Here is a 12,166-nt window from a genome sequence, read left to right on the forward strand (position 1 = left end):
TATTTGTGTTGGCATTTTCTATGTCTTAGCTGGGTCAGCTGTGTGGAGCCCTTCCTTACAATACCACTCTAACAAGGGTTGTTAGGTCCTGAACGGATGCTTTTCCTATCTGGCTGCTGGATGTGCCCACCCTGGACCTCCCTGGCTGGAGCCTGGTGCAGATCAGTGGGGGTCACTCCCTATGACTGGCCCTTATCAACCTTTTTGGAGCTACAGGTGATCCAGATCTTGTGGCTGACTCTTCTGGGCCCAGGTGCTGTTGTAAATATCAGCTGCACTCCTTGGCTAGCTTTTATCTACTCTTGGCCTGGGGGAAGTTTGTTTAAAAGTTCAAGTTCCCCTGAGATCCACTTTCTTACACCTCTTATTGCTGGCTACTTGTTGGGCTCAGTACTGTAATGCAGAGATTAGGTACAGCATTGAATGTGGCTTTTATCCTCAGGTGTCATTCTATTGAGACCTTTTTAAATTTTTATTTTATTTTATTTTATTTCATTTTATTATTTTCTTCTCTTTCAGCCCTCAGAAGGGTGTGGCCATAGGAGTCCAGTGGGTGTGGCCTCTGTGTTTCTGATGTGTGGTCTGTCTGCTGGCCCGCTGTCACCGCTGTCTCGGGTGGGCTTGTGTGCTGGGAAGGCTTGCACACGCACATGCACTCTGGTTGCTGCCACTGCCCCCACAGCTTCTGCCGCCGTGGGCAGCCTTGTGCAAGCCTGCTCGAGCTGCCTTTGTGGCTGCCCTAGCTTCTGCCACTGTGGGTGGGCTTGTGTGTGCCTGCTTGAGGTGCCTCCATGGCTGTCCCGGTTTGTGCCATTGTAGGCAGGCTTGCGTGTTCACGCTTGGGCTGCTGCTGTGGCCGCCCCTGCTTCCACCGCTGCAGGCGGGCTTGCACACATGCGCTCGGACCACCGCCACGGCCTCATTGGTTTCTGCTGCCACAGGCAGGTATGCGCACATGCTTCGGTTGCAGCTGTGGTCACCCCAGCCTCCCCCACCGCAGGCAGGTTTGCATGTGCATGTGAGCACTCAGAGTACCACTGGCCCACCTGCCCTCTGTGAGTACTCAGCAGTGTGGGAGGGTGGTGTAACTCAGACCTCAGCACTCACTGCCTGTGTCTCTGATGTGCTCCCTGCTTCTAAGCTCCTGTTTGCTCTGACTGGAGCAGGAGAGCCTCTGGTGGGCAGATTAATTCCTTCCCTTTGCTGGTATTGCTGCCCCCAGGAAAAATGGTCACTTTAGATTTGGGGAGTGACTCAGCCCAGGGCTTTGGGTAGCTGTCCCTCAAAGTGTCTCTCCCTGTGTCTCTGAGATTACAGTCTCTTCTGGCAGCTCCAGTCCTCTCCGCTCCCGCAGCCCCAGGTAAGTGGCTGTGAACGAGGTTTTTCTTTGTGGTCCCTTTAAGATGGAGCCTGGGTCTGAGTTCTGTCTCTTTCTCACAAACAGTATCCCAGCTCTTTCCTCAGCTAAGTACTATCTGTACGCCTCTTCTGGTCTCTGGGACTCTAGGCTTGGGCTCTGGTCCTGGGGCTGAGGACCCATAACTCTCTGGGCAGCCCACCCCACCACGAGAGTCCCTCTGGACTGCCACTCGCTCCTGGGAGTGAGGCAACCCTTTCCACGTCTCCACCTTTTCTACCAGTCTCAGTGTGGTTTCTTCGGTGGTCCTTGGTTATAGAATCCTCTTAGTTTAGTCCAAAGTTGGTTTTTCAAGATGATTGTTCTTAAAATTAAGTTGTAATCCACTTTAGTTCTGGGAGGTGGGAGTTGGAACTTCCACCTACTCAGTTGCTATCTTCCTTTCCCTCTATTTCTTCTTTGGCCCAGTCATTTTTAGAAGTATTTTGTTTAATGTCCACATTTTTTGTGGGTCTCTTTACTTTCGTTTTACTGTGGAATTCTAATTTCAAAGCCTTATGGTCAGAAAATATGCTTGGTATAATTTCAATCTTCCTGAATTTGTCGATGTTAATTTTTGGCTCAACATATGGTCTATCCTGAGAATGTTCCATGCACACTGGAGAAGAATGTATAATCTGGTCTTTTGGGATGAAATGTCCTATAAATGTTTATTATGTCCATTTGGTCCAAAGTGTCATTTAAGGCCAATATTTCTTTATTGATTTTCTGTATGAATGATCTATCTAAAGCCATCAATGATGTGTTGAAATCTCCAAATATTATTGTGTTTTTGTCTGCTTCTATTTTTAGATCATCTAGTAGATGTCTTATATATTTTGGTGCTCCCTGTTTCAGTGCATATATATTAAGAAGTATATGTCTTCTTGATACAGTGTCCCCTGTATCATTAAGAATGTCCATCTTTGTCTTTGGTTACTTTTCTTGTCTTGAAGTCAGCATTGTCAGATATGAGTATGGCTACATCTGCTTTAGTTTAGATATTATTTGCTTGGAGAATCATTTTCCAACCTTTCACTTTGAATCTATTTTTTTGCCCTTGCAGCTTTGATGTATCTCTTGAAGACAGCATATGGTTGGGTATTGCTTTTTGATCTAATGTGCTACTCTGTGCCTCTTTATTGGTGAGTTCAGTCCATTAACATTTAGGGTAATTATTGGCACATGAGGATTTCCTATAGCCACTTTATGTTTTGTTTTTCGATAGCTCTGTGTCTTGTTTGGTTCTTCTCTTTTTTGTTTATATCAGTTGTTTATATTTGGTGGTATTCCATACTTCTTTCTCCTGTTTCTTCTTTTTCTTAAGCTGTGTGTTTCAGTAATGGCTTTCTTTTTTGGGGTGGTTACCATTAGGTTATTAAGAAAAAAATGTTCCTATGTGCAAGAGTCTTTGTCTTATGAGTGCTTCCATGCTCCATCCTCCTTGGCTACTACAGATCTTTATCCTCTCTCCTTTTATGTTATAGTTGTCACAGATTATCCTTGTTTTTATTGTGACCTTGTTGGAGCTTTTGCTTGTAGTTTTGATCTTTCTATCTGGTTGAATAATTCCCTTGAATATTTTCTGCAGTGGGCGTTTTCTGGTGATAAATTCCCTCAGCTTCTGTATGTCTGTAAAAGTTTATTTCTCCTTCCTATTTGAATGATAACTTTGATGAATATGGTATTCTTGGCTGGTAATTCTTCTCTTTCAAGTACTTTGAATGTTTGGGTCCACTATCTTCTGGCTTGTAGAGTTTATTCTGAGAAGTCTGATGATAACCTAATGGGCTTTCCTTTAAATGTTATGTTCTTCTTTTCCCTAGCTGCCTTGAGGATTCTTTCTTTGTAATTGCTTTATGACAGTTTTATTATGATGTGCCTTGGAGTGGGTCTGTTTGGGTTGTGGCAACTTGCTTTCAGTTTGCTTCTTGGGTTCTAGGCTCTCTTTCCATAGGCTTGGGAAATTCGCATCAATTATTTATTTGAACAGGCTTTCCATTTTCTTCTCCCTCTTTTCTTCTTCTGATATACCCATTATTTTTATATTGTTCTTTCTGCTGGAGTCAGACAATTCTTGTAGGACAATCTCACTTTTTTAATCTGTGAGTCTCTCTCCTCTTCTCTCTGTAGCATCTCTAGTTGTCTGTTTTTGATGTCACTGATTCTTTCCTCTATCTGACTTGTTCTATTAGCTAAACTTACTAACTCAGTCTTTAATTCATGTATTGAGTTCTTCATCTCTGTTTTTAAAGTTTCAGTCTTGTTGGTGAGGTATTAAATTTGTTTTCTGAGCTCATTAAGTAACCTATTAATGTCTTCTTGCACCTCATTGAGTATTTTCAGAACTTCAATTTTGAATTCTCTAATATTTAACTCCAAGGTTTGCATGTGATTGAGATTTTTTTCTGGAGCTTTTTCATTTTCTTTCTGAACTACATCCCTGTCTTGTGTAGCCATGGTATTGGATTTCTTCTTCCTGATGGTATTTGAGAGTGGTATTATTAAGATTTCTAACAAAAATACAACTTTAGTCCATTCAGTGAATTGATATTTCAGGCACACCTGTGAGCCCAGCTGTGTTTTCTTCACTGAGTTATAGTTGTTCAACTTGTTGAAATTTCAAGGGGAGAGATCAGGACTATCTCCTATGCTGCCATTATTCTGAGGTCATCCAGGTTGTTTTGGTAACTCTTGAATTCCTTCAAAGAGGTGAATTTTTGTTTTTAAATTTAATCCAGTTTTGTTTTTTAAAAGAATGTGCTTACCTATTATATCTGGAAGATGACATCTTTTCTTTTTCTCTAAGCTTTGAAATTTAAGGAAATAAGCCTGGCTTTTTATTTTTCAGATTGCTCCAGAAACAGGTGTCATTCAGATGTGCTGATGGGAGATTTCTGCTTCAATCATAGTCTAGTTTGGTACCTGCTCATCTCACAAGAACCTTGGATTTTCTCATGTTGTAGCTTTTGTTTTGCATTCTGAGGAGGTAACCTGAGATGAGTGCATTGAATATTATGTACTTTATCAGAGGTATAATGGTAGCTTTGTTCAGTAGGAAATGGGTTAAAATAAATGATGGAGACAAGGGACACTCAGGCAATTAGGATTGTGAGTTTGGTATCCCAGGTGGTAACAGAGGAAGAGAAAATCATAGTGATTTCTAGTGGCCTTGCCATGATGATATTTTTCTGTACTTTGGAACATTTACAATTTTGAAGGGTATGGTAATGAGTTTTGAAGTGTTTTCAATGCCATTTGTGTATGTGTGTGTACAGATAATGTGTTCATATAAAAACACACACAGTACACAATTCCCTGCTCTGAAAAGGGCATTGAATGGAAAGACATAAGTTATCCTCAATCTCAACCTCTAAGAAAGAAATGAAAATTGAAACCAAGAGGTTTTTAACTTTGATAGGAGTTATGGCTGTAAGATTTTATTGCATTCTTATCAGGTACAGCTACCTCTACCCCTGTATATATTTTTCTGCTTCCTTCTCTGCCAGCAATGAACCTGGAACCTGAAGGGATCCAAGCTGCATTCCTTGTGATAATTTTGGAGAGAAGTCCCACTTCTTTGGAGACATGAATGCTTTCCTTTAGAGGAGTGAATTTTCCCTCTCTCTTTCCTCTCATTGTTATTATTGTTAGTGGGATTACAAACAAAGCAGATTACATGCTTTCTGTTCCCAAGAAACTTGAAATTTAGTTGTATGTAATGTCAAATATACATGACAACATAAATATCAATAGAAACAATTAAATAGGAAAAGGAGTTAATAAAAAACAAAATACTCAGTGGAGAGTACAGACCCTGCTATAGAAATTTGATGAGGGGGAAGACTGTGCTAGAGTCACATGAATAGATTCTGTGGACTTGAAGAGAGAGAGTTCTTAAGAATGTTGACTTGGCAAGAGCAGAGTAGACTATTTGTCAGGGAGGCTAAGGTGGATGAAGGCTTGGAGTTGGAAAAGAGCAAGGTGGGCATGGTGCCTGGGGAGTGTCAGTATAAGAATGTGGGGAAGGCCCTGGCCAGTTGGCTCAGCGGTATTGCATCAGCCTGATGTGTGGAAGTCCCGGGTTCAATTCCCAGATAGGACACACAGGAGAAGTGCACATCTGCTTTTCCACCCTTCCCCCTGTCCTTTTTCCCTGTCTCTCTCTTCTCCTCCCACAGCCAAGGCTCCACTATAGCAAAGTTGGTCTGGGCGCTGAGGAGGGCTTTGTGGCCTCTGTCTCAGGCACTAGAATGGCTCCGGCTGCAGTGGAGCAATGCCCCAGATGGGCAGAGCATTGCCCCCTGGTGGGCATCTCAGGTGGATCACGATTGGGCGCATGTGGGAGTCTGACTGCCCCCCCCCCCACTTCTCACTTTGGAAAAATACAAAAAAAAAAAAAAGAATATGGGAAAGATGTGGGTGAAGAGGCTGAAGTCCTATGGTGGAAAGCTTCAAATATCAGTTGCTAGGTTGAGTTTGGACATCCCATAAGCAAAGGGGGACCATCAAAGGTCCCTGAATGAGGAATTATAGTAATGACGGTTTGAGAATAGTTAAACTAGTAGGAGGAGAAATATTGTAGGCATGGAGAATAGGAGGTCCCACTATGATCCCAATGAGTGTGGTAAGGGTTGGCAACATGAAAAGGGAAATGAAGAAGCAGACTGGAGAATGGTTTTCAAAGACCATGGTGACTGATTTGCTATGAGAAGAGGTTATTGGCATTTTACGCAAATATAAACTATGAGCATTTGAAGTAGCACAGCATAACAATACTAACAAAAATTACTTTATGGGAAATTTTTTGAAATAACTCTCAACCCTTTCTTCTCACCTGTGACAAATAGTTAACTCATGGTACAGGTTTGCACACTTTACAAAACAGATCCGTTCATACAAAAAGTGATTTTTCAGTAAGGAGAATCTTATTTTCCTGTTGACATGCATTATAAATTTAAAGACATGTTCTCATGGAAACAGAAAGCCCCTACTGGATATTGTGTTGGGTTCCAATGAGGAGGAGCTGGGATGGGCCTGGCCCCCATGGGGTTGACACGAGTGGCCTCACACGGACTGGTGCGGAATTCCTCTGGCTGACACTCTCCTTTCTTGGTAGCATTGTCATCATCTCTGACTCCAGAATGTCTCCTTCATCATCATGGTGCCTGGCTTAATGCCAGTCAGAAAATGTCATATCCCACAGGACAGCTGGGTGAGCCACTCTCTCATATGTATTACTGGCCTTTCTTCCAAATGAGCACTTCCTGAACTGTGAGCCCTGGGACACTCTCTTGGGGGTGTTAATGTTTATTCAGAAAAGAAATTTCTTGCAGAATTTAGTTTAAGAAATGTTGCCTATTTTATTCTGTGCCCTGAGACTTCTATGAAGATCACAGTGCTCATTAGCATATTAATTGCTCTGAGAGGTTGAGTAAGCAAAAAACCAGGTTAACGTTTCCTATTTGTTTCCTATACATATCTGACTGTGGGACACTATGTTTGCAGCTACTAATCCAGGTTGGGAAATGTAATTCTTCCTGGTGGCCTCCCCGATAGCAGCCAAGTCCCTTCAGTGAATCAGCTGTGCTGTCACTAGGTTGGGAAGTTCACATGAATTCTCATATTCAGACTTCAAAACAACGCCCCCCACTCCTGAAGTGGAGCTAAGGAAACAGGCTCAGATGAGTTAGTACCTTGTTTATAATACCACGAGTAGGACATGGCAGGGTTAAACTATAGGCCAGATAAATCCCAAGTCTAGTGTGAGACCCTTTGCTACCTCTCCTGGGAGAGTTGTGGGTTCTGACTATAAAACAGCAGCTGCTTCATCACAAAGCTTTCGTGCTTCACCATCCCAGTATTCAGAGACAGTCTATTTCATCAGAAAAGAAGCTTTGAACCAGGTGAGTCTGCACTGGCTCCTTTGGAGTCCTTTCCTGTGGGCCCACTGACTCCTCTCTTCCTTTGCCGCAGGAGCAGTGAGGATTCGTTCACTCAGCCTTTAGCTCCCTGCTTTCAATTTGCCAGCGGTGGTGCCCTGCCCAGCCTTGCTGATCCACCACCCGTCCTAAGGTCCTTCCCCTGAGAACAATAGTTCGGACGGGTAAAGGGACCTGCAGTCACCTCCCGAGCATCATAGTGTAAGACTGAATATTGACATGAGAAAACGGAACAGGATGGGGCAGTTTTTCCAGTTGCTTGCTGGGTTTCAAGGTTCTCTGATGGGTCCGGAAGTTTCTGGGGTGCTCAGACTATTTTAGTTTCTTTTTCCTGCTCTTTATTTTAGTTCTTGTCCCTGTTTGGCCAGGAAAGCAGAAGACCAAAGCGGCTCCTGGTGCTGTCGGTTCTGTTCTGAGTGTGCCTCATCGAAGGACTGCTTGTTAGTTCATGTTCTCAGGTTCCTCTCACCTGTCCAGAGGCAGATGGATGGCTCCTTTGTCTCCTAAAATTGGAGCTCTAAGAGATAGAGTTAGATGTGTGTTTTCCTCTGGCATTTAGGCAGGACCATTAAATTGCTCTCTACTGTTGTTTGGTTCTATGTTCTGTTAGGAACAATTAATTAGTTTTAAAGATTTAGAGGCTTAACAGATGGGGGAAAATGTTCCAGCTTGTTAGGACTCTATCTTTCAGCCCCTTTAATTGAAAGGAGAAGGGGAATCACCCTAAAATGAAATTCACAGATGATCCAAGCCTTCCTTGAGTTTTCAGCCCTCAAATATTCATTTATTCCTCATCTGCAATGTACAACACCTGGGACACCAAAAATCATCGTATCAAATCCTACCGGATCAAGCTATGTGTTCTAGTCGTGATTCCAGATCCTACGAGGATGCTGGAAGTTAGCATTGCCTTTTGGACTGGGTATGTATTGGTGTGCCACAGGCTTGGATATCTGGGTTGTCACTGGCAAGGGGATTTTTGAGTCTAAAATCCCACCCTCTGGTAATAGCACAGCCCCTAAAAATGAATGCCCAAATGAAGGATTATTGGGCCCCTGCTCAGTGTAGTCACCATGCTAGGTGATATGCCTTGAAATCTCAAAATAACCCTCTACAGTGGGTGTGAGGCTCAGAAGAGTTAGGGAACTTGTCCAAAATAATACGGGACATGGCAGGGCCGGAATGAGAGCTCAGGTCAGCCCTGAGTCCAGTGTGGGACCCCATCTCCCCCTTTCTTTCTTTTTTTTTTTTGTATTTTTCTGAAGCTGGAAACGGGGAGAGACAGTCAGACAGACTCCCGCATGCGCCCGACCAGGATCCACCCAGCACGCCCACCAGGGGTGATGCTCTGCTCACCACGGGGCGATGTTCTGCCCCTCCGGGGCGTCGCTCTGCCGCGACCAGAGCCACTCTAACGCCTGGGGCAGAGGCCAAGGAGCCATCCCCAGCGCCCGGGCCATCTTTGCTCCAATGGAGCCTTGGCTGCGGGAGGGGAAGAGAGAGACAGAGAGGAAGGAGGGGGGTGGTGGAGAAGCAAATGGGCGCTTTTCCTGTGTGCCCTGGCCGGGAATTGAACCCGGGTCCCCTGCACGCCAGGCCGATGCTCTACCACTGAGCCAACCGGCCAGGGCCTCCCCCTTTCTAATAAGGAGTGCAGTAAGGTGGGATCCAGAACCTTCCCTGGGCTTTTCTAGATGTGCTCTGGTGGAGAGAGAACTATGAATGAAGCTTTAGGGAAGCTGGAATTGTGGGGTGTGGGTAGTAAGATCCTTTTATTCATTACAAAAATGCCCAAAATCTTTTAAATTTGTTGCATCCATTTTTCCTTGAAAATTGGAAGTGGCTATGAGCTCATAGCTTCTCTTACTTGACCAGATTTAATGGTTGCAACACCCTGGGCCAGCTGCACTTTTAAAAGTACAGATGCCCACTCCTAGCCCCAGAGGTCCCTGTCCTCTGCTTTTATAAGGCTCCAGGGAATTCCAATGTGTACCTGAGTTTGAGAACTGGTGGAGCCGAAATGACTCATTCTGGCCCTTCTAACTCATTACTGTTCACCCGGGCTTCCCCTTACGCCCCCCCCCCCATCTTAGTTTTCTGAAACATCCCACAGGTGAGGAGGCACTGGCCACAGGGGTTTTAATTATGTATGACCACGGAGTCTTTACCTGACAACTGTTGGTTTCTAATTTCCACCTCAGCTTTGAATCCAGTCATCGCTGCTCTCTCTCACAATTTAATATGTATATATGTTTCTGTAAAAAGTGTGTTCTTACTCTAATTTAATTCTGTGCTTTCTGTGGGGTGGTTTATACGTTTTTATCTTTAGCAATGACTTTGAGACAGTGCAATTACTTGGTTTCAAGTTTCTCTTCCACAAATGATAGCCTCATGAATAAGATATGACTCCTTTCTCTCACCAGGCCCTTCCTTGCCACTCTGGTAGTCTGGAGTTTGCCATTGCTACTTTGTCCTGTGGAAATTCTAATTCTCCATGGCAGGGGTGCAATGTTTAAGTCACCTGACCTGTGGATAAACCATCTTGTGATTGTCCAAGAAGCATGCTGACTTTCTTAGAACTGGCTTTACAAGGGAGACATTTGGATTGAGTCTCTACTGGACTGATTTTGCCACAGTTGAGTGCTATTAGAGTGACCCAAATAGTAGTTAACCCTTGGCAGTGAATTACTATTTACCTGCTGTGGAGATGAGATTCTGTCTCCAGCTTGCTTTGGGCAAACTGGAGTTTTGATGTTTATCTGCCTCTGTCTCTTTGTTGGTGATGGCCTGTCTCCAGCCAGTGTAACTCTTCATCCCCGCCGACATCCATATCTTGACATGTTTTAGTTTAACTTCCTTTGAATACTTTCTGTGCAGTTGAACATTCTGTGCATTGAATACTTTCTGTGCAGTATGTCTGAATCAGCTTTAGTGGTGGCTGCCTTTGGCTCTGGGCATTTCTGGTGCTGATGACTTTTATGAGGCCAGAGGGTTTGGATGTACTACTCATTCAGTCACTATGCTGTCTGGGCTGCAGGGTGGGTTAGGAAGTCAAAACTATGGCCATTACCCGGGTGTTCGGCTGCTGTCATGGGCTTGGCCCCAAAGCGGAGCTTCCCTGTCCCTCTCTGCTCACCTCCCAGCCCTTGTGTTGCCAGGTACCTCCTAAACTCTGTCCACCTGGAAGTTTGGGTTTAGTTACTATTCTCCATGTAGCAAGGCTTCATTTAATGTAATCGAGAATGTAGCTTCAGGTGGTTATTACAGGTTTCGGTGGATGATAGTTCTGGAAAAGACACAAATAGGAATGACTTAAAGTCTATTTTCTTATGGAAATAAGGTTTGTAAAGGGTCTGCTTGAGTTTATCTCTCAACTCCTTCTAGAAATGATTTCAAATGAAAATATGTATTTCATTTTCTTTGGAAATGATCACAAAACTTCATTTAATCAAAAGACCTTAGCTCACTGCAATGTTATTTTAATTTGTCATTCTAACAAGATGTAGTGCTGACAGTAGCTTAGAAGTAGAATTTTTGTGGCTTTTTGTGTGTGTGTGTGTGCTGATGTCTTTATTACCAATTTTTTTTAAAATTCTTTTTTATTTATTTATTCATTTTTTTTTAGAGAGGAGAGAGAGAGAGAGAGAGAGAGAGAGAGAGAGAGAGAGAGAAGAGACAGAGAGAGAGAATGGGGGGAGGAGCTGGAAGCATCAACTCCCATATGTGTCTTGACCAGGCAAGCCCAGGGTTTCGAACCGGCGACCTCAGCATTTCTAGGTCGATGGTTTATCCACTGCGCTACCACAGGTCAGGCTTTTATTACCAAATTTTGAGAGTTCTTTCTTCTAATGGTAGCTGGGACTGAGACTTAAGCATGATGCCATACCTATCTGATATCTGATGGTAAAACTTGCATCTTACTACAGCTCTTGAATGATTAAAAACATATCATATTTGCTAATCCTTTAGAAAACCATCAAACTCTTTTCTGTGATTAAAATCAGGAAGTAGGATTTTGGTGGCCACAAGATCTCTGTGAGTAAACAATGCGCTATTCAAACTGAAGAAAACTTGGAGTCTTCTAACTCCCAGAGACAGAAGACAAAACGGTGATACTCTAGCATGCTGGCTGATCAGGCTCCCACAGCTCCAATCTGTCTTGACGAGGCAAAAGGAAGTTAGCTTATACAGCTTTCAAAGTAAGTGTCAGTCAGTTAAAATAGAAGCAATTCAGGTACACCTTTGTTTGCCATGGTGTTTGTCATAGGTTACCATGCAATGTTCTGTATTATTTTTACTTAAACAAACTAGAAGGAGATATGAAATTCAGGGGAGACTCTCTTAGAAAGCTTCTGACAGGTTTCTTACAATAACATTAACATTCTGCTTAATGGTCTTTTGAGAAACCAGCCCAAACTCTGTTTTTATTACCTTTTCCCTCTCAGAGCAGAATTTATCCAAATCCTCATGGTAAAATAGTTCTGAAGATGGTTTGTGTCCTGACCAAGCACAGATAACGGGCTCAACCACTGGGCTTGTTGCTGAGGTCAAGATTGAGATACATTTAAAAAATTGGCTAGGTAACAATTTTTGGTTTGGGTGACACCTGCCGTTTTCTACACAATTTGTGAAAGAAATCTTTGCATCACTAATGCTTTGTTTTCTGAGATCTTCATGGCAAATCGTTTGGTGGCTTCTTAAAGGATTAGCAAATTGGAGAACCCTTTGCTTGTTTAAGAGCCTCCTGGTAGATGCAAATCTTAAATTTCTCTGTTAGACATCGGATGTGGGTACAAGTCACTGATTAGCTGGGAGGAAACAGGTAGAT

At 43.3% G+C, this 12,166-nt stretch overlaps 1 protein-coding gene across 5 annotated transcripts in view; it reads left to right on the forward strand.

Moving 5' to 3' along the window:
* Nucleotides 1-12,166, forward strand: part of FRMD3 (FERM domain containing 3) — a 350,901-nt gene that overhangs the window by 91,147 nt on the left and 247,588 nt on the right. The window lies entirely within an intron of this gene.

Source organism: Saccopteryx bilineata, chromosome 2 (assembly GCF_036850765.1).
Source record: "Saccopteryx bilineata isolate mSacBil1 chromosome 2, mSacBil1_pri_phased_curated, whole genome shotgun sequence".
Lineage (NCBI taxonomy): Eukaryota > Metazoa > Chordata > Mammalia > Chiroptera > Emballonuridae > Saccopteryx > Saccopteryx bilineata.